This window comes from Phyllobates terribilis, unplaced genomic scaffold, assembly GCF_046119375.1.
Source record: "Phyllobates terribilis strain yellow unplaced genomic scaffold, ASM4611937v1 Scaffold_170__1_contigs__length_4071412, whole genome shotgun sequence".
Classification (NCBI taxonomy): domain Eukaryota; kingdom Metazoa; phylum Chordata; class Amphibia; order Anura; family Dendrobatidae; genus Phyllobates; species Phyllobates terribilis.
Window position 1 is genome coordinate 1,913,067 of NW_027362930.1, and position 24,197 is coordinate 1,937,263.

General features: G+C 44.6%; 13 non-coding genes and 2 pseudogenes across 13 annotated transcripts; all 15 read right to left on the reverse strand.

The window, feature by feature from the left end:
- Positions 1-870: 870 nt before the first annotated feature.
- Positions 871-1,061, reverse strand: LOC141211240 (U2 spliceosomal RNA). The gene has a single exon (XR_012281221.1). It is a non-coding gene; the product is annotated as a U2 spliceosomal RNA (small nuclear RNA).
- Positions 1,062-2,176: 1,115 nt separating this feature from the next.
- On the reverse strand, positions 2,177-2,367 carry LOC141211241 (U2 spliceosomal RNA). Its single transcript, XR_012281222.1, has one exon. It is a non-coding gene; the product is annotated as a U2 spliceosomal RNA (small nuclear RNA).
- Positions 2,368-3,482: 1,115 nt separating this feature from the next.
- On the reverse strand, positions 3,483-3,673 carry LOC141211242 (U2 spliceosomal RNA). The gene has a single exon (XR_012281223.1). It is a non-coding gene; the product is annotated as a U2 spliceosomal RNA (small nuclear RNA).
- Positions 3,674-4,788: 1,115 nt separating this feature from the next.
- On the reverse strand, positions 4,789-4,977 carry LOC141211666 (U2 spliceosomal RNA). Its single transcript, XR_012281622.1, has one exon. It is a non-coding gene; the product is annotated as a U2 spliceosomal RNA (small nuclear RNA).
- A 6,605-nt stretch (positions 4,978-11,582) lies between these two features.
- LOC141211244 (U2 spliceosomal RNA) lies at positions 11,583-11,773 on the reverse strand. Its single transcript, XR_012281225.1, has one exon. It is a non-coding gene; the product is annotated as a U2 spliceosomal RNA (small nuclear RNA).
- A 1,115-nt stretch (positions 11,774-12,888) lies between these two features.
- Positions 12,889-13,079, reverse strand: LOC141211245 (U2 spliceosomal RNA). The gene has a single exon (XR_012281226.1). It is a non-coding gene; the product is annotated as a U2 spliceosomal RNA (small nuclear RNA).
- Positions 13,080-14,194: 1,115 nt separating this feature from the next.
- On the reverse strand, positions 14,195-14,385 carry LOC141211504 (U2 spliceosomal RNA). Its single transcript, XR_012281477.1, has one exon. It is a non-coding gene; the product is annotated as a U2 spliceosomal RNA (small nuclear RNA).
- Positions 14,386-15,500: 1,115 nt separating this feature from the next.
- On the reverse strand, positions 15,501-15,683 carry LOC141211714 (U2 spliceosomal RNA). The gene has a single exon (XR_012281655.1). It is a non-coding gene; the product is annotated as a U2 spliceosomal RNA (small nuclear RNA).
- Positions 15,684-16,474: 791 nt separating this feature from the next.
- On the reverse strand, positions 16,475-16,566 carry LOC141211894 (U2 spliceosomal RNA; annotated as a pseudogene).
- Positions 16,567-17,681: 1,115 nt separating this feature from the next.
- On the reverse strand, positions 17,682-17,872 carry LOC141211246 (U2 spliceosomal RNA). Its single transcript, XR_012281227.1, has one exon. It is a non-coding gene; the product is annotated as a U2 spliceosomal RNA (small nuclear RNA).
- A 1,115-nt stretch (positions 17,873-18,987) lies between these two features.
- LOC141211444 (U2 spliceosomal RNA) lies at positions 18,988-19,178 on the reverse strand. Its single transcript, XR_012281418.1, has one exon. It is a non-coding gene; the product is annotated as a U2 spliceosomal RNA (small nuclear RNA).
- A 1,115-nt stretch (positions 19,179-20,293) lies between these two features.
- Positions 20,294-20,476, reverse strand: LOC141211715 (U2 spliceosomal RNA). The gene has a single exon (XR_012281656.1). It is a non-coding gene; the product is annotated as a U2 spliceosomal RNA (small nuclear RNA).
- Positions 20,477-21,266: 790 nt separating this feature from the next.
- On the reverse strand, positions 21,267-21,358 carry LOC141211895 (U2 spliceosomal RNA; annotated as a pseudogene).
- A 1,113-nt stretch (positions 21,359-22,471) lies between these two features.
- Positions 22,472-22,662, reverse strand: LOC141211511 (U2 spliceosomal RNA). Its single transcript, XR_012281484.1, has one exon. It is a non-coding gene; the product is annotated as a U2 spliceosomal RNA (small nuclear RNA).
- Positions 22,663-23,777: 1,115 nt separating this feature from the next.
- LOC141211247 (U2 spliceosomal RNA) lies at positions 23,778-23,968 on the reverse strand. The gene has a single exon (XR_012281228.1). It is a non-coding gene; the product is annotated as a U2 spliceosomal RNA (small nuclear RNA).
- Positions 23,969-24,197: the final 229 nt, after the last annotated feature.

Here is a 24,197-nt window from a genome sequence, read left to right on the forward strand (position 1 = left end):
GAACCAATTAAGGCGGGGGGTGGGGTGGAACGAGCAGCTGTCTACCCTTAGCAGGAGGGCTCCTGATTACATACCTCTCCTGCTGCTGCTGCTGCTGGCTGTCCAGCAGCAGACTGAAGGTGGCTGCTGCTGTGCACAGGTATATAAAGGCTCAGAGCCTATTATGACACGCGCAGCCAGCGTTCCATTGCCACATTCCATCTACTGCAGGCAGGATACCTGGCTGGCTGAATGTCGCTGAGAAGCTCACAGAGACCGCCATAAGCAACAGTTTAACAGAATGCCACAGACTAATCAACCAAACTTTTTGGGTTGGGTTCTCTTTTATAGTCAGCAGGCATTAAATGAAAGAAGTCAGTGTTCCAGCAGAAGGAGACAACGTTTCAGAAAAGGCATTGTAGCAAACCAAAAAAGAAATTTTAAGCGCAGCAGAGTAACCAGCGCACATACCTGTTAGCTCAGGTGAGTTTAAAAGGCTGCTGTTGATAACAAGGGCATTTGCTAAATAGATGGTGTGTGTGCAACAATATACTGAAAGGTCAATTATATTGTGCAGCTTATTTCACCACCTGTAGTTATTTAGGTGAAAGCTCCAAAATGCTTGCCTAATATGTCTGTTTATCCAAAAGGAAGTAAAAAGGGAGAGCTAGAAAGATAGCATTGCATCACATTACATGGCAATGCAATGCACAGTTGCTGAAGTTGAACCAAAATGACCTTGTAATCTGGCTTCTGCAACTTTGAACATGAAAAATCCAATGAGGAGAAGAAAAGCAAAGCCAAAGAGTCCATCCCAAAATCCGACAAACAAGCAAAATGAACAAAAAACATTGAATTCAATTCTTTCTGATTTTAGAAACTGCATTAAAGAAGGGGTGCACCGGTCCTGGAGATACTGCAATACCAGGTCAATGCGTGGAGTGGACAGAGCAAGCTCTTTTTCCATCTCCCTGTTCTAAAAATCCATTTAATATATGGTCCCCAGATAGGGGACGTATCAGATATTAAACTGATAAGAACAGATACTACACTTGATCTTAGCCAAAAGGCCGAGAAGCGATAACCAGAATTGGTTTCAAACTACGGAGCCACCCAAGGATCCTGAAAAGTCCATTTGTGGAGATGAGCTCCTGGACTCCCGTTAAGAAGACATGTTGTCAACCTCTAGATCCCTTACATGCCTGCACTTTTCGGCTTGCTGCTGCTGCAATCCACGCGTTTTAGATCTGCATAACTCCACCTCTTTAAACACAGCACCTTCACCCCCTGCTGTTCCCACCCGCCTCAACACCGTTGGAAGGGAGGAGAACCAATTAAGGCGGGGGGTGGGGTGGAACGAGCAGCTGTCTACCCTTAGCAGGAGGGCTCCTGATTACATACCTCTCCTGCTGCTGCTGCTGCTGGCTGTCCAGCAGCAGACTGAAGGTGGCTGCTGCTGTGCACAGGTATATAAAGGCTCAGAGCCTATTATGACATGCGCAGCCAGCGTTCCATTGCCACATTCCATCTACTGCAGGCAGGATACCTGGCTGGCTGAATGTCGCTGAGAAGCTCACAGAGACCGCCATAAGCAACAGTTTAACAGAATGCCACAGACTAATCAACCAAACTTTTTGGGTTGGGTTCTCTTTTATAGTCTGCAGGCATTAAATGAAAGAAGTCAGTGTTCCAGCAGAAGGAGACAACGTTTCAGAAAAAGCATTGTAGCAAACCAAAAAAGAAATTTTAAGCGCAGCAGAGTAACCAGCGCACATACCTGTTAGCTCAGGTGAGTTTAAAAGGCTGCTGTTGATAACAAGGGCATTTGCTAAATAGATGGTGTGTGTGCAACAATATACTGAAAGGTCAATTATATTGTGCAGCTTATCTCACCACCTGTAGTTATTTAGGTGAAAGCTCCAAAATGCTTGCCTAATATGTCTGTTTATCCAAAAGGAAGTAAAAAGGGAGAGCTAGAAAGATAGCATTGCATCACATTACATGGCAATGCAATGCACAGTTGCTGAAGTTGAACCAAAATGACCTTGTAATCTGGCTTCTGCAACTTTGAACATGAAAAATCCAATGAGGAGAAGAAAAGCAAAGCCAAAGAGTCCATCCCAAAATCCGACAAACAAGCAAAATGAACAAAAAACATTGAATTCAATTCTTTCTGATTTTAGAAACTGCATTAAAGAAGGGGTGCACCGGTCCTGGAGATACTGCAATACCAGGTCAATGCGTGGAGTGGACAGAGCAAGCTCTTTTTCCATCTCCCTGTTCTAAAAATCCATTTAATATATGGTCCCCAGATAGGGGACGTATCAGATATTAAACTGATAAGAACAGATACTACACTTGATCTTAGCCAAAAGGCCGAGAAGCGATAACCAGAATTGGTTTCAAACTACGGAGCCACCCAAGGATCCTGAAAAGTCCATTTGTGGAGATGAGCTCCTGGACTCCCGTTAAGAAGACATGTTGTCAACCTCTAGATCCCTTACATGCCTGCACTTTTCGGCTTGCTGCTGCTGCAATCCACGCGTTTTAGATCTGCATAACTCCACCTCTTTAAACACAGCACCTTCACCCCCTGCTGTTCCCACCCGCCTCAACACCGTTGGAAGGGAGGAGAACCAATTAAGGCGGGGGGTGGGGTGGAACGAGCAGCTGTCTACCCTTAGCAGGAGGGCTCCTGATTACATACCTCTCCTGCTGCTGCTGCTGCTGGCTGTCCAGCAGCAGACTGAAGGTGGCTGCTGCTGTGCACAGGTATATAAAGGCTCAGAGCCTATTATGACATGCGCAGCCAGCGTTCCATTGCCACATTCCATCTACTGCAGGCAGGATACCTGGCTGGCTGAATGTCGCTGAGAAGCTCACAGAGACCGCCATAAGCAACAGTTTAACAGAATGCCACAGACTAATCAACCAAACTTTTTGGGTTGGGTTCTCTTTTATAGTCTGCAGGCATTAAATGAAAGAAGTCAGTGTTCCAGCAGAAGGAGACAACGTTTCAGAAAAGGCATTGTAGCAAACCAAAAAAGAAATTTTAAGCGCAGCAGAGTAACCAGCGCACATACCTGTTAGCTCAGGTGAGTTTAAAAGGCTGCTGTTGATAACAAGGGCATTTGCTAAATAGATGGTGTGTGTGCAACAATATACTGAAAGGTCAATTATATTGTGCAGCTTATCTCACCACCTGTAGTTATTTAGGTGAAAGCTCCAAAATGCTTGCCTAATATGTCTGTTTATCCAAAAGGAAGTAAAAAGGGAGAGCTAGAAAGATAGCATTGCATCACATTACATGGCAATGCAATGCACAGTTGCTGAAGTTGAACCAAAATGAGCTTGTAATCTGGCTTCTGCAACTTTGAACATGAAAAATCCAATGAGGAGAAGAAAAGCAAAGCCAAAGAGTCCATCCCAAAATCCGACAAACAAGCAAAATGAACAAAAAACATTGAATTCAATTCTTTCTGATTTTAGAAACTGCATTAAAGAAGGGGTGCACCGGTCCTGGAGATACTGCAATACCAGGTCAATGCGTGGAGTGGACAGAGCAAGCTCTTTTTCCATCTCCCTGTTCTAAAAATCCATTTAATATATGGTCCCCAGATAGGGGACGTATCAGATATTAAACTGATAAGAACAGATACTACACTTGATCTTAGCCAAAAGGCCGAGAAGCGATAACCAGAATTGGTTTCAAACTACGGAGCCACCCAAGGATCCTGAAAAGTCCATTTGTGGAGATGAGCTCCTGGACTCCCGTTAAGAAGACATGTTGTCAACCTCTAGATCCCTTACATGCCTGCACTTTTCGGCTTGCTGCTGCTGCAATCCACGCGTTTTAGATCTGCATAACTCCACCTCTTTAAACACAGCACCTTCACCCCCTGCTGTTCCCACCCGCCTCAACACCGTTGGAAGGGAGGAGAACCAATTAAGGCGGGGGGTGGGGTGGAACGAGCAGCTGTCTACCCTTAGCAGGAGGGCTCCTGATTACATACCTCTCCTGCTGCTGCTGCTGCTGGCTGTCCAGCAGCAGACTGAAGGTGGCTGCTGCTGTGCACAGGTATATAAAGGCTCAGAGCCTATTATGACACGCGCAGCCAGCGTTCCATTGCCACATTCCATCTACTGCAGGCAGGATACCTGGCTGGCTGAATGTCGCTGAGAAGCTCACAGAGACCGCCATAAGCAACAGTTTAACAGAATGCCACAGACTAATCAACCAAACTTTTTGGGTTGGGTTCTCTTTTATAGTCTGCAGGCATTAAATGAAAGAAGTCAGTGTTCCAGCAGAAGGAGACAACGTTTCAGAAAAGGCATTGTAGCAAACCAAAAAAGAAATTTTAAGCGCAGCAGAGTAACCAGCGCACATACCTGTTAGCTCAGGTGAGTTTAAAAGGCTGCTGTTGATAACAAGGGCATTTGCTAAATAGATGGTGTGTGTGCAACAATATACTGAAAGGTCAATTATATTGTGCAGCTTATCTCACCACCTGTAGTTATTTAGGTGAAAGCTCCAAAATGCTTGCCTAATATGTCTGTTTATCCAAAAGAAAGTAAAAAGGGAGAGCTAGAAAGATAGCATTGCATCACATTACATGGCAATGCAATGCACAGTTGCTGAAGTTGAACCAAAATGAGCTTGTAATCTGGCTTCTGCAACTTTGAACATGAAAAATCCAATGAGGAGAAGAAAAGCAAAGCCAAAGAGTCCATCCCAAAATCCGACAAACAAGCAAAATAAACAAAAAACATTGAATTCAATTCTTTCTGATTTTAGAAACTGCATTAAAGAAGGGGTGCACCGGTCCTGGAGATACTGCAATACCAGGTCAATGCGTGGAGTGGACAGAGCAAGCTCTTTTTCCATCTCCCTGTTCTAAAAATCCATTTAATATATGGTCCCCAGATAGGGGACGTATCAGATATTAAACTGATAAGAACAGATAAGGTTTCAACGCAATTTTATTGATTCAAAAGTATATTTACAAAGGTTTTAAAAAAGAACATTTATAACATTACAATAAAATGATAAAACATGATAATAATCAATTCAAGTTTTTTGTAAAAACACAATTTACCATCATAAAACCATTGTAACAATTAAGAAAATCATAATTACAGATGTACTTGGGTTTATTTAATTACCACTAATTGTGTTCCATAATTGTACACACCACATAGAAGCCGCTTCTTTTGCTCCATACAGTTTTTTATCTCTGAGATAGTAAATATACATTTCACTTAAAGCAATTTTTATACAGTCTGTTGAATCAATATGATCATGTTTGAAGAGTAAAATATTTCTAACTTTCCACATGGCATTTTTAAAACAATTAATAATAATCCAGGCAACTCGGAATTGTTTAAAATTTGGACACTTAAAAAGACCATAAAAGACATAAAAGTGATTAAAATCTTTCAGGCCACATGCCCATTTTAAAAGTGGGCCTACCTTTCTCCAAACCTCCTGTGCAAAATGACAATTCCAAAAGAGATGCAATACAGACTCACTTTCCCCGCATATATCTCTTGGACATTTGGCTCTCGCCACCAGCCCCCGCCTATGTTGAAACTCACGGGTAGGGAGGCACTGGTGGACGATAGCCCAGGCAAGGTCCTTGTGTACATTTGCAAGATATTTCCCGTACACATTTCGCCACACCGTTTTGGACCTTGCCTGTGAAAAATTGGAGACAGGAATTGTGTCCTCAGAGTGTCTGCAAGCAATAGATACCTTCCTTTGGTCCCCCAATATATCAGGCTCCAATTCCTGGAGACCTAAAAGTCTGACCGTTTTCTCAAGTATCACATACTGTTTAGGTGGGCACAGGAGCACAGGAGAACTTAAAGGTAGGCTAAACCACCTTTTAAAAATCATTCCTGCTGCATATTTTAAAAAATAACTAAAAATGCCATCAGATTTAAAAACCTTAAAACAGAAGCAGAAATACTTTATATGGAAAAAGGTAAAAAAATTGGGTACATCTTTACCTCCATTAGATTTACATTTGTACATCAGATCTCTTTTTAACTTTTCCATTTTTGAACCCCATAAAAACATAAAAACAATTCTTGTTACTTTCTTGATTTGTAAATTGGAAGGGGGAAACACCATTGCAACATACAACATAATGGGAATTAAAACGGCTTTAATAATTAAAATTTTACCTTCCATACTAAGGTTCCTTAAATTCCACAATGAGATCTTTTTTTCTATTTTATCCATTGCAGAGTCCCAGTTAGGGTCCCCCTCATTGGCTTGGTTAAAAATAATTCCTAAAATTTTTATGTGATTTTTCTGTATCACTATCCCAGGGGTCAAAGAGGAGTCCCATCCCCCCACATTAAAACAGTCACATTTATCTATATTTAATTTAAAACCTGAGGCTTCACAGAAAAATTGTGTGTTTCTCAATACCCTCCTCAGAGATGTGGAATCTGGACATAGTATGGTAACATCATCCATGTAACTTAGGGCTTTAAGTTGCATACCCCTACTCCCGGGAATAGGTACCCCTTTAATTACTTTATCTTTTCTCAGTATGGTTAATAGTGGTTCCATAACACAGATAAAGAGCAGTGGTGAGAGAGGGCACCCTTGTTTCACCCCTGATAATAGAGGAACCCCCTTCGTTAAAAACCCATTTACAGAAATTTGACTAAAACAAGAATGATATAAAAGCATAATGCGGGTTAAAATTTTCTCTGGAAACGCCATTTTTTTAAGAACCATAAAAAGAAATTCATGCGATACCCTGTCAAAAGCTTTTTCAAAGTCTAAGGATAAAATAGCAAGGTTTTGACTTCTCTCTTTTGAATACCATATGGTATCCCTAATTATGTTGAGGGACTCAGCTATGGTTCTTCCGGGAACACCACATACCTGGTTAGGGTGAATTAATTTGGCTATAAAGGGTTTTAAACGGACTGCAATAAGTTTAGCTAAAATTTTATAATCAAGGTTTAAAAGCGTAATAGGCCGCCAGTTTTTAAGTTGGCTCCTATCCCCTTTTTTATATATTAAAGATACCAGACCTCTCCTCCAAGATGGGGGTAATTTATTAGTATTAAAAGCTTCTTTAAACAATAAAAACATATCGTTCTTTAAAATTCCCCAAAAAGTCAGATAAAACTCAATCGGTAGACCGTCTTCCCCAGGGGCTTTCCCACTGGAGAAACTTTTAAAAATCTGTAAAAGTTCCTCACTGGTGAGATCCCTAGATAAAATACCCTGGTCTAAAATATCTAACTTAAAATCAAGGGAATTAATAGCATACTCTAAAAAGGATGGATCTATAACTTTAGTGTTAAAAAGAAGTTGATAAAAATTAAAAGCTTTTCCTAACATACCCTTAATATCATTTTCACCTTCAAGATTTAGGATTGCGTCCCTCCTCCCCATTACCTTTTTGAAGAAGAATCGGGAGCATTTCTCTCCTTCCTCCAGGTGCTGTACATGGGAGTTAAAAATTATTTGTTTTCCTTTTTCATTAAGAGCATTTTTTATTTCAGACTTAAGATTTGCAATATCATCATCCACATCAATACCAACTTCTTTTAGTTTAAAGAGTACTTGTAATCTCATATTAAAAACATAAAACCACTGCTTTTTCTTTTTTGCTTTCATTTTCCCTGCCTTAATAAAAAATAATTTAATCTTAGGTTTAATGCTCTCCCACCAATCCAGCATCGAGGCGCGGGGGTCTCTCTTTGATTGCCAGCACTGGTAGGCCTGCACAAACCTCTTTTGAATATCAATATCCTCTAGGAGAGTTGTATTTAATCTCCATGGGCCTCTTGAGGTATTTTGTTCCCCTGCTAACTCTAAAAACACAGATAAAACTTTATGATCAGAGAATAAATTAGATAAAAGAAAACATTTACAAGGTTTAAAGGCAGTAGAAGCAAATATGAAATCAATTCTAGAAGAAACTCTTCCATTGGACCATGTAACACCTGGATCCGCCGGCAAGAGTTCCTTCCAGCAGTCCTGTAATCTAAAATCATCAATTAAACTTTTCAACAAATAGGAGGTACGGTCTTTACGATTCACATCCCCACCCTGCCGGGATTCCCCATCACGTAAACAATTAAAATCTCCTCCCACTAGCAGGGGGGTTGACCCAACACAAAATAATGGCAATATTTCAAGTAAATCCGCCCTTTCCTGCTTCCCAGGAGGAGCGTACACATTTAATAAACGTAAAGAAAGTCCATTAAAAACAAGATGTATTAAAATAGCTCTGCCAGGTATAATTTCAGTCACAGATTGAATGATGGTAGAATGTCCACGGCAAAGTAGTCCAACTCCGGCAGCACGACAGTCATTAGCACCGGACCACACAGAAGCGCCCAGTTTCCAGTCTTCTTTTAAGTCCTTATAATTTAAATTACTCTGTATACCACATTCTTGTAGAAACCAGAAATCAAAGTCCAATGTCTCTAAATAAGAAAATAAAGCAGCCCTACGTGTAGGGCTCTTTAGGGACCTCACATTTAGTGAGGAGATTTTAAAAGGAACAGACATTAAGAAGAATCAGGATCTGAAGATGGGAAGAAGTCAATACACGGCACCTCCTCCTCCGCATCTCCAGGGGTCAGGATTTGTTTAATATTACCGGGATCTGAAGCAGGCAAAAAGGAATCATCCACTTTTGACTCCTCATCTGGACCTCGACATCCGTGTTTTCTTTGGATATCAGGTTGCTTTACGTCCTCCCGTTGCCTTTTCAGAGGCTGGGAGCTGTCCATCTTTTCCAAGTCCTGTGCATCTACAGTCCTCATGGCGGTCTGGTCTATGGAACGGGTGTCATCCCTCTGGGTCGTCTTGTCCTCTGGTCTGGTCACGGAACTACTGCGACTTCTGGTTCAAGGACCAGGGCTCGACTGGGTCTTAGCCGGGTCCTTTTTACTTCGCGCCCTAGAGGTCTCTCTATCCGACACACTGGTTGATCGATTAAGGAGCGTACCCTTTTTGCCCTTACCCAAGATCACCGATGATGGTGTGGTGAATCTGGGTGCTTGCTTAATCGGGGTACTAGAGGTCTCCTCAGTTCCACATAATGCCGGTGGTGCATTCATGCTGGATGAGGACCCTTCCTCTTGACTCTGAGATACGGCAACATCTAGAGCCAGAACATCGATCAATTCCACAGAGAGCGAACCCTCGGTTAATCTTATGGAACCCCTACGACCGTCCTTCTGTGGAACTACCAGCGGGCCCTCTGGCGGAGCCGTTGAAGGATTTGTTCCGGACCCGTCAGCGTGCGCCAACCCAGGTCCAGGGGCAGGTGTAGTAATACTCCCTCCGAAGTATTCTTGGATAGTCAGTTGACCTGACTTAAACATGTCATATGTTTTTGACTTTTTGCTCGGACAATTCCTGAAGGCGTGACCTGCCTTCCCACATAGGTTACATACGATCTCAGAGTCACACGTAGCGGAGGTGTGCCCACTCTTACCGCACTTGTTGCAAAAGACTACATGAGCCCTTGTACAATTTTCTCGTGTATGCCCATATTCATGACAATTCCGGCATTGAAGGGGCATTCCTGGGTAGCGTAGGAATCCCCTGACATTACCAATGGCAAAATTAGCAGGCGGGTGGTGAAGACCACCAATGCCGCTCTGATCTGGATGGAACTTCACCAGGTATTTCCTCTTCCCATTCCAGAAGCGCTGGGAGTTGAGGATATCATGTGAGAAGCGCACTGACTTGCAGTAACGCTTCAAAAAGGTTTCGATATCGCCCTCAGAGACGAATGGGCTGTACATGAAGATCACCAAGGGTACTTCCTCTTCACCGTACAGGAAGTCAAAGCTCAGCCCGTTCAGTCTCTCATCGTCCTTGTCCGCAACCATCAGTGCTGCATGGATATTATCACAGCATGATTTAGCCATAAAGGAAATGGTATATCGCCCACGGAATTCCTGATCGTAAAGACACAGGATCTTATCTCGCTCCAGGTGGAAGAACCCAAAAAGAATCTCATGCACGATGTACTGCAGATTCTTCTCATGGCGCTGGCATTCATCCACCATGATTCTAATGGACTGTCGCAGTGGAGTCTCCCCCACCGCAAATCCAAAAGAAAAAGGCATTTTCGGCCCTCAGGGACTAAGCCCTCCCCCAATAGTAACAAGGGAATGAATCCCACAAAAGCAGGAACAAACCCAAGACCGAGGGAGGGGTACCCCAAGAACTTACACAGCCCACTAAGCGATAAAGCTCAGCAAAGGAAAACGCCCTTATTTCCTCGGGTCGCCCCGAAGACAAGACGCGATCGCTCCCCGTTGTCCGGGGACTAAGCCGACCTGCCAATAGCTGCAAGGAGGTGAAGCTCCCTCCGTTAAGAGAGAGCGATCCCCCAAGGCCCACAAGTCGGGTACCCCAGGCACCTCCTAGCCGAGACCAAGGCAGCAACCTTTAGATCACTGCACCTGATCTTAGCCAAAAGGCCGAGAAGCGATAACCAGAATTGGTTTCAAACTACGGAGCCACCCAAGGATCCTGAAAAGTCCATTTGTGGAGATGAGCTCCTGGACTCCCGTTAAGAAGACATGTTGTCAACCTCTAGATCCCTTACATGCCTGCACTTTTCGGCTTGCTGCTGCTGCAATCCACGCGTTTTAGATCTGCATAACTCCACCTCTTTAAACACAGCACCTTCACCCCCTGCTGTTCCCACCCGCCTCAACACCGTTGGAAGGGAGGAGAACCAATTAAGGCGGGGGGTGGGGTGGAACGAGCAGCTGTCTACCCTTAGCAGGAGGGCTCCTGATTACATACCTCTCCTGCTGCTGCTGCTGCTGGCTGTCCAGCAGCAGACTGAAGGTGGCTGCTGCTGTGCACAGGTATATAAAGGCTCAGAGCCTATTATGACACGCGCAGCCAGCGTTCCATTGCCACATTCCATCTACTGCAGGCAGGATACCTGGCTGGCTGAATGTCGCTGAGAAGCTCACAGAGACCGCCATAAGCAACAGTTTAACAGAATGCCACAGACTAATCAACCAAACTTTTTGGGTTGGGTTCTCTTTTATAGTCTGCAGGCATTAAATGAAAGAAGTCAGTGTTCCAGCAGAAGGAGACAACGTTTCAGAAAAGGCATTGTAGCAAACCAAAAAAGAAATTTTAAGCGCAGCAGAGTAACCAGCGCACATACCTGTTAGCTCAGGTGAGTTTAAAAGGCTGCTGTTGATAACAAGGGCATTTGCTAAATAGATGGTGTGTGTGCAACAATATACTGAAAGGTCAATTATATTGTGCAGCTTATCTCACCACCTGTAGTTATTTAGGTGAAAGCTCCAAAATGCTTGCCTAATATGTCTGTTTATCCAAAAGGAAGTAAAAAGGGAGAGCTAGAAAGATAGCATTGCATCACATTACATGGCAATGCAATGCACAGTTGCTGAAGTTGAACCAAAATGAGCTTGTAATCTGGCTTCTGCAACTTTGAACATGAAAAATCCAATGAGGAGAAGAAAAGCAAAGCCAAAGAGTCCATCCCAAAATCCGACAAACAAGCAAAATGAACAAAAAACATTGAATTCAATTCTTTCTGATTTTAGAAACTGCATTAAAGAAGGGGTGCACCGGTCCTGGAGATACTGCAATACCAGGTCAATGCGTGGAGTGGACAGAGCAAGCTCTTTTTCCATCTCCCTGTTCTAAAAATCCATTTAATATATGGTCCCCAGATAGGGGACGTATCAGATATTAAACTGATAAGAACAGATACTACACTTGATCTTAGCCAAAAGGCCGAGAAGCGATAACCAGAATTGGTTTCAAACTACGGAGCCACCCAAGGATCCTGAAAAGTCCATTTGTGGAGATGAGCTCCTGGACTCCCGTTAAGAAGACATGTTGTCAACCTCTAGATCCCTTACATGCCTGCACTTTTCGGCTTGCTGCTGCTGCAATCCACGCGTTTTAGATCTGCATAACTCCACCTCTTTAAACACAGCACCTTCACCCCCTGCTGTTCCCACCCGCCTCAACACCGTTGGAAGGGAGGAGAACCAATTAAGGCGGGGGGTGGGGTGGAACGAGCAGCTGTCTACCCTTAGCAGGAGGGCTCCTGATTACATACCTCTCCTGCTGCTGCTGCTGCTGGCTGTCCAGCAGCAGACTGAAGGTGGCTGCTGCTGTGCACAGGTATATAAAGGCTCAGAGCCTATTATGACACGCGCAGCCAGCGTTCCATTGCCACATTCCATCTACTGCAGGCAGGATACCTGGCTGGCTGAATGTCGCTGAGAAGCTCACAGAGACCGCCATAAGCAACAGTTTAACAGAATGCCACAGACTAATCAACCAAACTTTTTGGGTTGGGTTCTCTTTTATAGTCTGCAGGCATTAAATGAAAGAAGTCAGTGTTCCAGCAGAAGGAGACAACGTTTCAGAAAAGGCATTGTAGCAAACCAAAAAAGAAATTTTAAGCGCAGCAGAGTAACCAGCGCACATACCTGTTAGCTCAGGTGAGTTTAAAAGGCTGCTGTTGATAACAAGGGCATTTGCTAAATAGATGGTGTGTGTGCAACAATATACTGAAAGGTCAATTATATTGTGCAGCTTATCTCACCACCTGTAGTTATTTAGGTGAAAGCTCCAAAATGCTTGCCTAATATGTCTGTTTATCCAAAAGGAAGTAAAAAGGGAGAGCTAGAAAGATAGCATTGCATCACATTACATGGCAATGCAATGCACAGTTGCTGAAGTTGAACCAAAATGAGCTTGTAATCTGGCTTCTGCAACTTTGAACATGAAAAATCCAATGAGGAGAAGAAAAGCAAAGCCAAAGAGTCCATCCCAAAATCCGACAAACAAGCAAAATGAACAAAAAACATTGAATTCAATTCTTTCTGATTTTAGAAACTGCATTAAAGAAGGGGTGCACCGGTCCTGGAGATACTGCAATACCAGGTCAATGCGTGGAGTGGACAGAGCAAGCTCTTTTTCCATCTCCCTGTTCTAAAAATCCATTTAATATATGGTCCCCAGATAGGGGACGTATCAGATATTAAACTGATAAGAACAGATACTACACTTGATCTTAGCCAAAAGGCCGAGAAGCGATAACCAGAATTGGTTTCAAACTACGGAGCCACCCAAGGATCCTGAAAAGTCCATTTGTGGAGATGAGCTCCTGGACTCCCGTTAAGAAGACATGTTGTCAACCTCTAGATCCCTTACATGCCTGCACTTTTCGGCTTGCTGCTGCTGCAATCCACGCGTTTTAGATCTGCATAACTCCACCTCTTTAAACACAGCACCTTCACCCCCTGCTGTTCCCACCCGCCTCAACACCGTTGGAAGGGAGGAGAACCAATTAAGGCGGGGAGTGGGGTGGAACGAGCAGCTGTCTACCCTTAGCAGGAGGGCTCCTGATTACATACCTCTCCTGCTGCTGCTGCTGCTGGCTGTCCAGCAGCAGACTGAAGGTGGCTGCTGCTGTGCACAGGTATATAAAGGCTCAGAGCCTATTATGACACGCGCAGCCAGCGTTCCATTGCCACATTCCATCTACTGCAGGCAGGATACCTGGCTGGCTGAATGTCGCTGAGAAGCTCACAGAGACCGCCATAAGCAACAGTTTAACAGAATGCCACAGACTAATCAACCAAACTTTTTGGGTTGGGTTCTCTTTTATAGTCTGCAGGCATTAAATGAAAGAAGTCAGTGTTCCAGCAGAAGGAGACAACGTTTCAGAAAAGGCATTGTAGCAAACCAAAAAAGAAATTTTAAGCGCAGCAGAGTAACCAGCGCACATACCTGTTAGCTCAGGTGAGTTTAAAAGGCTGCTGTTGATAACAAGGGCATTTGCTAAATAGATGGTGTGTGTGCAACAATATACTGAAAGGTCAATTATATTGTGCAGCTTATCTCACCACCTGTAGTTATTTAGGTGAAAGCTCCAAAATGCTTGCCTAATATGTCTGTTTATCCAAAAGGAAGTAAAAAGGGAGAGCTAGAAAGATAGCATTGCATCACATTACATGGCAATGCAATGCACAGTTGCTGAAGTTGAACCAAAATGAGCTTGTAATCTGGCTTCTGCAACTTTGAACATGAAAAATCCAATGAGGAGAAGAAAAGCAAAGCCAAAGAGTCCATCCCAAAATCCGACAAACAAGCAAAATGAACAAAAAACATTGAATTCAATTCTTTCTGATTTTAGAAACTGCATTAAAGAAGGGGTGCACCGGTCCTGGAGATACTGCAATACCAGGTCAATGCGTGGAGTGGACAGAGCAAGCTCTTTTTCCATCGCCCTGTTCTAAAAATCCATTTAATATATGGTCCCCAGATAGGGGACGTATCAGATATTAAACTGATAAGAACAGATACTACACTTGATCTTAGCCAAAAGGCCGAGAAGCGATAACCAGAATTGGTTTCAAACTACGGAGCCACCCAAGGATCCTGAAAAGTCCATTTGTGGAGATGAGCTCCTGGACTCCCGTTAAGAAGACATGTTGTCAACCTCTAGATCCCTTACATGCCTGCACTTTTCGGCTTGCTGCTGCTGCAATCCACGCGTTTTAGATCTGCATAACTCCACCTCTTTAAACACAGCACCTTCACCCCCTGCTGTTCCCACCCGCCTCAACACCGTTGGAAGGGAGGAGAACCAATTAAGGCGGGGGGTGGGGTGGAACGAGCAGCTGTCTACCCTTAGCAGGAGGGCTCCTGATTACATACCTCTCCTGCTGCTGCTGCTGCTGGCTGTCCAGCAGCAGACTGAAGGTGGCTGCTGCTGTGCACAGGTATATAAAGGCTCAGAGCCTATTATGACACGCGCAGCCAGCGTTCCATTGCCACATTCCATCTACTGCAGGCAGGATACCTGGCTGGCTGAATGTCGCTGAGAAGCTCACAGAGACCGCCATAAGCAACAGTTTAACAGAATGCCACAGACTAATCAACCAAACTTTTTGGGTTGGGTTCTCTTTTATAGTCTGCAGGCATTAAATGAAAGAAGTCAGTGTTCCAGCAGAAGGAGACAACGTTTCAGAAAAGGCATTGTAGCAAACCAAAAAAGAAATTTTAAGCGCAGCAGAGTAACCAGCGCACATACCTGTTAGCTCAGGTGAGTTTAAAAGGCTGCTGTTGATAACAAGGGCATTTGCTAAATAGATGGTGTGTGTGCAACAATATACTGAAAGGTCAATTATATTGTGCAGCTTATCTCACCACCTGTAGTTATTTAGGTGAAAGCTCCAAAATGCTTGCCTAATATGTCTGTTTATCCAAAAGGAAGTAAAAAGGGAGAGCTAGAAAGATAGCATTGCATCACATTACATGGCAATGCAATGCACAGTTGCTGAAGTTGAACCAAAATGAGCTTGTAATCTGGCTTCTGCAACTTTGAACATGAAAAATCCAATGAGGAGAAGAAAAGCAAAGCCAAAGAGTCCATCCCAAAATCCGACAAACAAGCAAAATGAACAAAAAACATTGAATTCAATTCTTTCTGATTTTAGAAACTGCATTAAAGAAGGGGTGCACCGGTCCTGGAGATACTGCAATACCAGGTCAATGCGTGGAGTGGACAGAGCAAGCTCTTTTTCCATCTCCCTGTTCTAAAAATCCATTTAATATATGGTCCCCAGATAGGGGACGTATCAGATATTAAACTGATAAGAACAGATTTTTTTTTCTTTCGAAAGCCCGAATTCGTGTACAAAACCCGAGTGCGCTTAAAAAAGTGACAAGTGCCACAAAAAAAGTGCACTAGGATGCTGGTCTTCTTGAAACCCTCTCCAAAAGGAGAAGGGTCCCCCAAACCATTCCCCGTCCCTCCGAGCCAGAAGGCCACAGCGAGGAACAGGGACAAATAGCCACCTCCAGCCGGAGCCAGAGGCGACCCAATCTTACCCCCAGCACCTGCCCGAGTTCTCACCCGAGCAAGGCACTGGGAGCCAAAGACTGTGCTCCCCTCCCGGAAGAGGGGAGCCAACAACGCTCTCCTCCCGAAAAAGGAGAGCCAGGGGGGTTCAGGGGGGAGCGGAACCTGATGGCCACACACTCCCCCCCTAGACCTGCCAAGAGAGGAACCCATAAGGGAACCGCATCCCGACAAAATCCTAGTAAGGACGTGGACACACGTGAAAAAGTGGACACACAGTGACAAAAAAATTAAATAAATAGTGAAGGTTTCACAGTATAATACTGCCCGGACCTTCGACCGGGAATTGAAAAATTCCCCATCCTAAGGCCAGAAGGCCCGGAATAAGGGTGTGTGTGAAGAAAGAAATATTGAAGTGCTAGTGCAAATGTGCCATAAACTCAAGTGGGGTTCCCAATCCCAGTGAGTTAAGGCAATCCCAGGGTCACCACTCCTGGGGCACTTCACACTTCGGGCTTTCGATCTTCCCCGGCCCAATGGCGTCGATCCTGGGGGCCATGCTTTCCACCAGATGACTATATTAGCCACCTGGCGTACTAACAAGCGCCTAAACCCCAGTGTGCATAATGTATCAATCTACTAGGGCGGCCAACATCCAAAACCGCCTTTTCGAAAGATACTACACTTGATCTTAGCCAAAAGGCCGAGAAGCGATAACCAGAATTGGTTTCAAACTACGGAGCCACCCAAGGATCCTGAAAAGTCCATTTGTGGAGATGAGCTCCTGGACTCCCGTTAAGAAGACATGTTGTCAACCTCTAGATCCCTTACATGCCTGCACTTTTCGGCTTGCTGCTGCTGCAATCCACGCGTTTTAGATCTGCATAACTCCACCTCTTTAAACACAGCACCTTCACCCCCTGCTGTTCCCACCCGCCTCAACACCGTTGGAAGGGAGGAGAACCAATTAAGGCGGGGGGTGGGGTGGAACGAGCAGCTGTCTACCCTTAGCAGGAGGGCTCCTGATTACATACCTCTCCTGCTGCTGCTGCTGCTGGCTGTCCAGCAGCAGACTGAAGGTGGCTGCTGCTGTGCACAGGTATATAAAGGCTCAGAGCCTATTATGACACGCGCAGCCAGCGTTCCATTGCCACATTCCATCTACTGCAGGCAGGATACCTGGCTGGCTGAATGTCGCTGAGAAGCTCACAGAGACCGCCATAAGCAACAGTTTAACAGAATGCCACAGACTAATCAACCAAACTTTTTGGGTTGGGTTCTCTTTTATAGTCTGCAGGCATTAAATGAAAAAAGTCAGTGTTCCAGCAGAAGGAGACAACGTTTCAGAAAAGGCATTGTAGCAAACCAAAAAAGAAATTTTAAGCGCAGCAGAGTAACCAGCGCACATACCTGTTAGCTCAGGTGAGTTTAAAAGGCTGCTGTTGATAACAAGGGCATTTGCTAAATAGATGGTGTGTGTGCAACAATATACTGAAAGGTCAATTATATTGTGCAGCTTATCTCACCACCTGTAGTTATTTAGGTGAAAGCTCCAAAATGCTTGCCTAATATGTCTGTTTATCCAAAAGGAAGTAAAAAGGGAGAGCTAGAAAGATAGCATTGCATCACATTACATGGCAATGCAATGCACAGTTGCTGAAGTTGAACCAAAATGAGCTTGTAATCTGGCTTCTGCAACTTTGAACATGAAAAATCCAATGAGGAGAAGAAAAGCAAAGCCAAAGAGTCCATCCCAAAATCCGACAAACAAGCAAAATGAACAAAAAACATTGAATTCAATTCTTTCTGATTTTAGAAACTGCATTAAAGAAGGGGTGCACCGGTCCTGGAGATACTGCAATACCAGGTCAATGCGTGGAGTGGACAGAGCAAGCTCTTTTTCCATCTCCCTGTTCTAAAAATCCATTTAATATATGGTCCCCAGATAGGGGACGTATCAGATATTAAACTGATAAGAACAGATACTACACTTGATCTTAGCCAAAAGGCCGAGAAGCGATAACCAGAATTGGTTTCAAACTACAGAGCCACCCAAGGATCCTGAAAAGTCCATTTGTGGAGATGAGCTCCTGGACTCCCGTTAAGAAGACATGTTGTCAACCTCTAGATCCCTTACATGCCTGCACTTTTTGGCTTGCTGCTGCTGCAATCCACGCGTTTTAGATCTGCATAACTCCACCTCTTTAAACACAGCACCTTCACCCCCTGCTGTTCCCACCCGCCTCAACACCGTTGGAAGGGAGGAGAACCAATTAAGGCGGGGGGTGGGGTGGAACGAGCAGCTGTCTACCCTTAGCAGGAGGGCTCCTGATTACATACCTCTCCTGCTGCTGCTGCTGCTGGCTGTCCAGCAGCAGACTGAAGGTGGCTGCTGCTGTGCACAGGTATATAAAGGCTCAGAGCCTATTATGACACGCGCAGCCAGCGTTCCATTGCCACATTCCATCTACTGCAGGCAGGATACCTGGCTGGCTGAATGTCGCTGAGAAGCTCACAGAGACCGCCATAAGCAACAGTTTAACAGAATGCCACAGACTAATCAACCAAACTTTTTGGGTTGGGTTCTCTTTTATAGTCTGCAGGCATTAAATGAAAGAAGTCAGTGTTCCAGCAGAAGGAGACAACGTTTCAGAAAAGGCATTGTAGCAAACCAAAAAAGAAATTTTAAGCGCAGCAGAGTAACCAGCGCACATACCTGTTAGCTCAGGTGAGTTTAAAAGGCTGCTGTTGATAACAAGGGCATTTGCTAAATAGATGGTGTGTGTGCAACAATATACTGAAAGGTCAATTATATTGTGCAGCTTATCTCACCACCTGTAGTTATTTAGGTGAAAGCTCCAAAATGCTTGCCTAATATGTCTGTTTATCCAAAAGGAAGTAAAAAGGGAGAGCTAGAAAGATAGCATTGCATCACATTACATGGCAATGCAATGCACAGTTGCTGAAGTTGAACCAAAATGAGCTTGTAATCTGGCTTCTGCAACTTTGAACATGAAAAATCCAATGAGGAGAAGAAAAGCAAAGCCAAAGAGTCCATCCCAAAATCCGACAAACAAGCAAAATGAACAAAAAACATTGAATTCAATTCTTTCTGATTTTAGAAACTGCATTAAAGAAGGGGTGCACCGGTCCTGGAGATACTGCAATACCAGGTCAATGCGTGGAGTGGACAGAGCAAGCTCTTTTTCCATCTCCCTGTGCTAAAAATCCATTTAATATATGGTCCCCAGATAGGGGACGTATCAGATATTAAACTGATAAGAACAGATACTACACTTGATCTTAGCCAAAAGGCCGAGAAGCGATAACCAGAATTGGTTTCAAACTACGGAGCCACCCAAGGATCCTGAAAAGTCCATTTGTGGAGATGAGCTCCTGGACTCCCGTTAAGAAGACATGTTGTCAACCTCTAGATCCCTTACATGCCTGCACTTTTCGGCTTGCTGCTGCTGCAATCCACGCGTTTTAGATCTGCATAACTCCACCTCTTTAAACACAGCACCTTCACCCCCTGCTGTTCCCACCCGCCTCAACACCGTTGGAAGGGAGGAGAACCAATTAAGGCGGGGGGTGGGGTGGAACGAGCAGCTGTCTACCCTTAGCAGGAGGGCTCCTGATTACATACCTCTCCTGCTGCTGCTGCTGCTGGGTGTCCAGCAGCAGACTGAAGGTGGCTGCTGCTGTGCACAGGTATATAAAGGCTCAGAGCCTATTATGACACGCGCAGCCAGCGTTCCATTGCCACATTCCATCTACTGCAGGCAGGATACCTGGCTGGCTGAATGTCGCTGAGAAGCTCACAGAGACCGCCATAAGCAACAGTTTAACAGAATGCCACAGACTAATCAACCAAACTTTTTGGGTTGGGTTCTCTTTTATAGTCTGCAGGCATTAAATGAAAGAAGTCAGTGTTCCAGCAGAAGGAGACAACGTTTCAGAAAAGGCATTGTAGCAAACCAAAAAAGAAATTTTAAGCGCAGCAGAGTAACCAGCGCACATACCTGTTAGCTCAGGTGAGTTTAAAAGGCTGCTGTTGATAACAAGGGCATTTTCTAAATAGATGGTGTGTGTGCAACAATATACTGAAAGGTCAATTATATTGTGCAGCTTATCTCACCACCTGTAGTTATTTAGGTGAAAGCTCCAAAATGCTTGCCTAATATGTCTGTTTATCCAAAAGGAAGTAAAAAGGGAGAGCTAGAAAGATAGCATTGCATCACATTACATGGCAATGCAATGCACAGTTGCTGAAGTTGAACCAAAATGAGCTTGTAATCTGGCTTCTGCAACTTTGAACATGAAAAATCCAATGAGGAGAAGAAAAGCAAAGCCAAAGAGTCCATCCCAAAATCCGACAAACAAGCAAAATGAACAAAAAACATTGAATTCAATTCTTTCTGATTTTAGAAACTGCATTAAAGAAGGGGTGCACCGGTCCTGGAGATACTGCAATACCAGGTCAATGCGTGGAGTGGACAGAGCAAGCTCTTTTTCCATCTCCCTGTTCTAAAAATCCATTTAATATATGGTCCCCAGATAGGGGACGTATCAGATATTAAACTGATAAGAACAGATTTTTTTTTCTTTCGAAAGCCCGAATTCGTGTACAAAACCCGAGTGCGCTTAAAAAAGTGACAAGTGCCACAAAAAAAGTGCACTAGGATGCTGGTCTTCTTGAAACCCTCTCCAAAAGGAGAAGGGTCCCCCAAACCATTCCCCGTCCCTCCGAGCCAGAAGGCCACAGCGAGGAACAGGGACAAATAGCCACCTCCAGCCGGAGCCAGAGGCGACCCAATCTTACCCCCAGCACCTGCCCGAGTTCTCACCCGAGCAAGGCACTGGGAGCCAAAGACTGTGCTCCCCTCCCGGAAGAGGGGAGCCAACAACGCTCTCCTCCCGAAAAAGGAGAGCCAGGGGGGTTCAGGGGGGAGCGGAACCTGATGGCCACACACTCCCCCCCTAGACCTGCCAAGAGAGGAACCCATAAGGGAACCGCATCCCGACAAAATCCTAGTAAGGACGTGGACACACGTGAAAAAGTGGACACACAGTGACAAAAAAATTAAATAAATAGTGAAGGTTTCACAGTATAATACTGCCCGGACCTTCGACCGGGAATTGAAAAATTCCCCATCCTAAGGCCAGAAGGCCCGGAATAAGGGTGTGTGTGAAGAAAGAAATATTGAAGTGCTAGTGCAAATGTGCCATAAACTCAAGTGGGGTTCCCAATCCCAGTGAGTTAAGGCACCCCAGGGTCACCACTCCTGGGGCACTTCACACTTCGGGCTTTCGATCTTCCCCGGCCCAATGGCGTCGATCCTGGGGGCCATGCTTTCCACCAGATGACTATATTAGCCACCTGGCGTACTAACAAGCGCCTAAACCCCAGTGTGCATAATGTATCAATCTACTAGGGCGGCCAACATCCAAAACCGCCTTTTCGAAAGATACTACACTTGATCTTAGCCAAAAGGCCGAGAAGCGATAACCAGAATTGGTTTCAAACTACGGAGCCACCCAAGGATCCTGAAAAGTCCATTTGTGGAGATGAGCTCCTGGACTCCCGTTAAGAAGACATGTTGTCAACCTCTAGATCCCTTACATGCCTGCACTTTTCGGCTTGCTGCTGCTGCAATCCACGCGTTTTAGATCTGCATAACTCCACCTCTTTAAACACAGCACCTTCACCCCCTGCTGTTCCCACCCGCCTCAACACCGTTGGAAGGGAGGAGAACCAATTAAGGCGGGGGGTGGGGTGGAACGAGCAGCTGTCTACCCTTAGCAGGAGGGCTCCTGATTACATACCTCTCCTGCTGCTGCTGCTGCTGGCTGTCCAGCAGCAGACTGAAGGTGGCTGCTGCTGTGCACAGGTATATAAAGGCTCAGAGCCTATTATGACACGCGCAGCCAGCGTTCCATTGCCACATTCCATCTACTGCAGGCAGGATACCTGGCTGGCTGAATGTCGCTGAGAAGCTCACAGAGACCGCCATAAGCAACAGTTTAACAGAATGCCACAGACTAATCAACCAAACTTTTTGGGTTGGGTTCTCTTTTATAGTCTGCAGGCATTAAATGAAAAAAGTCAGTGTTCCAGCAGAAGGAGACAACGTTTCAGAAAAGGCATTGTAGCAAACCAAAAAAGAAATTTTAAGCGCAGCAGAGTAACCAGCGCACATACCTGTTAGCTCAGGTGAGTTTAAAAGGCTGCTGTTGATAACAAGGGCATTTGCTAAATAGATGGTGTGTGCAACAATATACTGAAAGGTCAATTATATTGTGCAGCTTATCTCACCACCTGTAGTTATTTAGGTGAAAGCTCCAAAATGCTTGCCTAATATGTCTGTTTATCCAAAAGGAAGTAAAAAGGGAGAGCTAGAAAGATAGCATTGCATCACATTACATGGCAATGCAATGCACAGTTGCTGAAGTTGAACCAAAATGAGCTTGTAATCTGGCTTCTGCAACTTTGAACATGAAAAATCCAATGAGGAGAAGAAAAGCAAAGCCAAAGAGTCCATCCCAAAATCCGACAAACAAGCAAAATGAACAAAAAACATTGAATTCAATTCTTTCTGATTTTAGAAACTGCATTAAAGAAGGGGTGCACCGGTCCTGGAGATACTGCAATACCAGGTCAATGCGTGGAGTGGACAGAGCAAGCTCTTTTTCCATCTCCCTGTTCTAAAAATCCATTTAATATATGGTCCTCAGATAGGGGACGTATCAGATATTAAACTGATAAGAACAGATACTACACTTGATCTTAGCCAAAAGGCCGAGAAGCGATAACCAGAATTGGTTTCAAACTACAGAGCCACCCAAGGATCCTGAAAAGTCCATTTGTGGAGATGAGCTCCTGGACTCCCGTTAAGAAGACATGTTGTCAACCTCTAGATCCCTTACATGCCTGCACTTTTCGGCTTGCTGCTGCTGCAATCCACGCGTTTTAGATCTGCATAACTCCACCTCTTTAAACACAGCACCTTCACCCCCTGCTGTTCCCACCCGCCTCAACACCGTTGGAAGGGAGGAGAACCAATTAAGGCGGGGGGTGGGGTGGAACGAGCAGCTGTCTACCCTTAGCAGGAGGGCTCCTGATTACATACCTCTCCTGCTGCTGCTGCTGCTGGCTGTCCAGCAGCAGACTGAAGGTGGCTGCTGCTGTGCACAGGTATATAAAGGCTCAGAGCCTATTATGACACGCGCAGCCAGCGTTCCATTGCCACATTCCATCTACTGCAGGCAGGATACCTGGCTGGCTGAATGTCGCTGAGAAGCTCACAGAGACCGCCATAAGCAACAGTTTAACAGAATGCCACAGACTAATCAACCAAACTTTTTGGGTTGGGTTCTCTTTTATAGTCTGCAGGCATTAAATGAAAGAAGTCAGTGTTCCAGCAGAAGGAGACAACGTTTCAGAAAAGGCATTGTAGCAAACCAAAAAAGAAATTTTAAGCGCAGCAGAGTAACCAGCGCACATACCTGTTAGCTCAGGTGAGTTTAAAAGGCTGCTGTTGATAACAAGGGCATTTGCTAAATAGATGGTGTGTGTGCAACAATATACTGAAAGGTCAATTATATTGTGCAGCTTATCTCACCACCTGTAGTTATTTAGGTGAAAGCTCCAAAATGCTTGCCTAATATGTCTGTTTATCCAAAAGGAAGTAAAAAGGGAGAGCTAGAAAGATAGCATTGCATCACATTACATGGCAATGCAATGCACAGTTGCTGAAGTTGAACCAAAATGAGCTTGTAATCTGGCTTCTGCAACTTTGAACATGAAAAATCCAATGAGGAGAAGAAAAGCAAAGCCAAAGAGTCCATCCCAAAATCCGACAAACAAGCAAAATGAACAAAAAACATTGAATTCAATTCTTTCTGATTTTAGAAACTGCATTAAAGAAGGGGTGCACCGGTCCTGGAGATACTGCAATACCAGGTCAATGCGTGGAGTGGACAGAGCAAGCTCTTTTTCCATCTCCCTGTTCTAAAAATCCATTTAATATATGGTCCCCAGATAGGGGACGTATCAGATATTAAACTGATAAGAACAGATACTACACTTGATCTTAGCCAAAAGGCCGAGAAGCGATAACCAGAATTGGTTTCAAACTACGGAGCCACCCAAGGATCCTGAAAAGTCCATTTGTGGAGATGAGCTCCTGGACTCCCGTTAAGAAGACATGTTGTCAACCTCTAGATCCCTTACATGCCTGCACTTTTCGGCTTGCTGCTGCTGCAATCCACGCGTTTTAGATCTGCATAACTCCACCTCTTTAAACACAGCACCTTCACCCCCTGCTGTTCCCACCCGCCTCAACA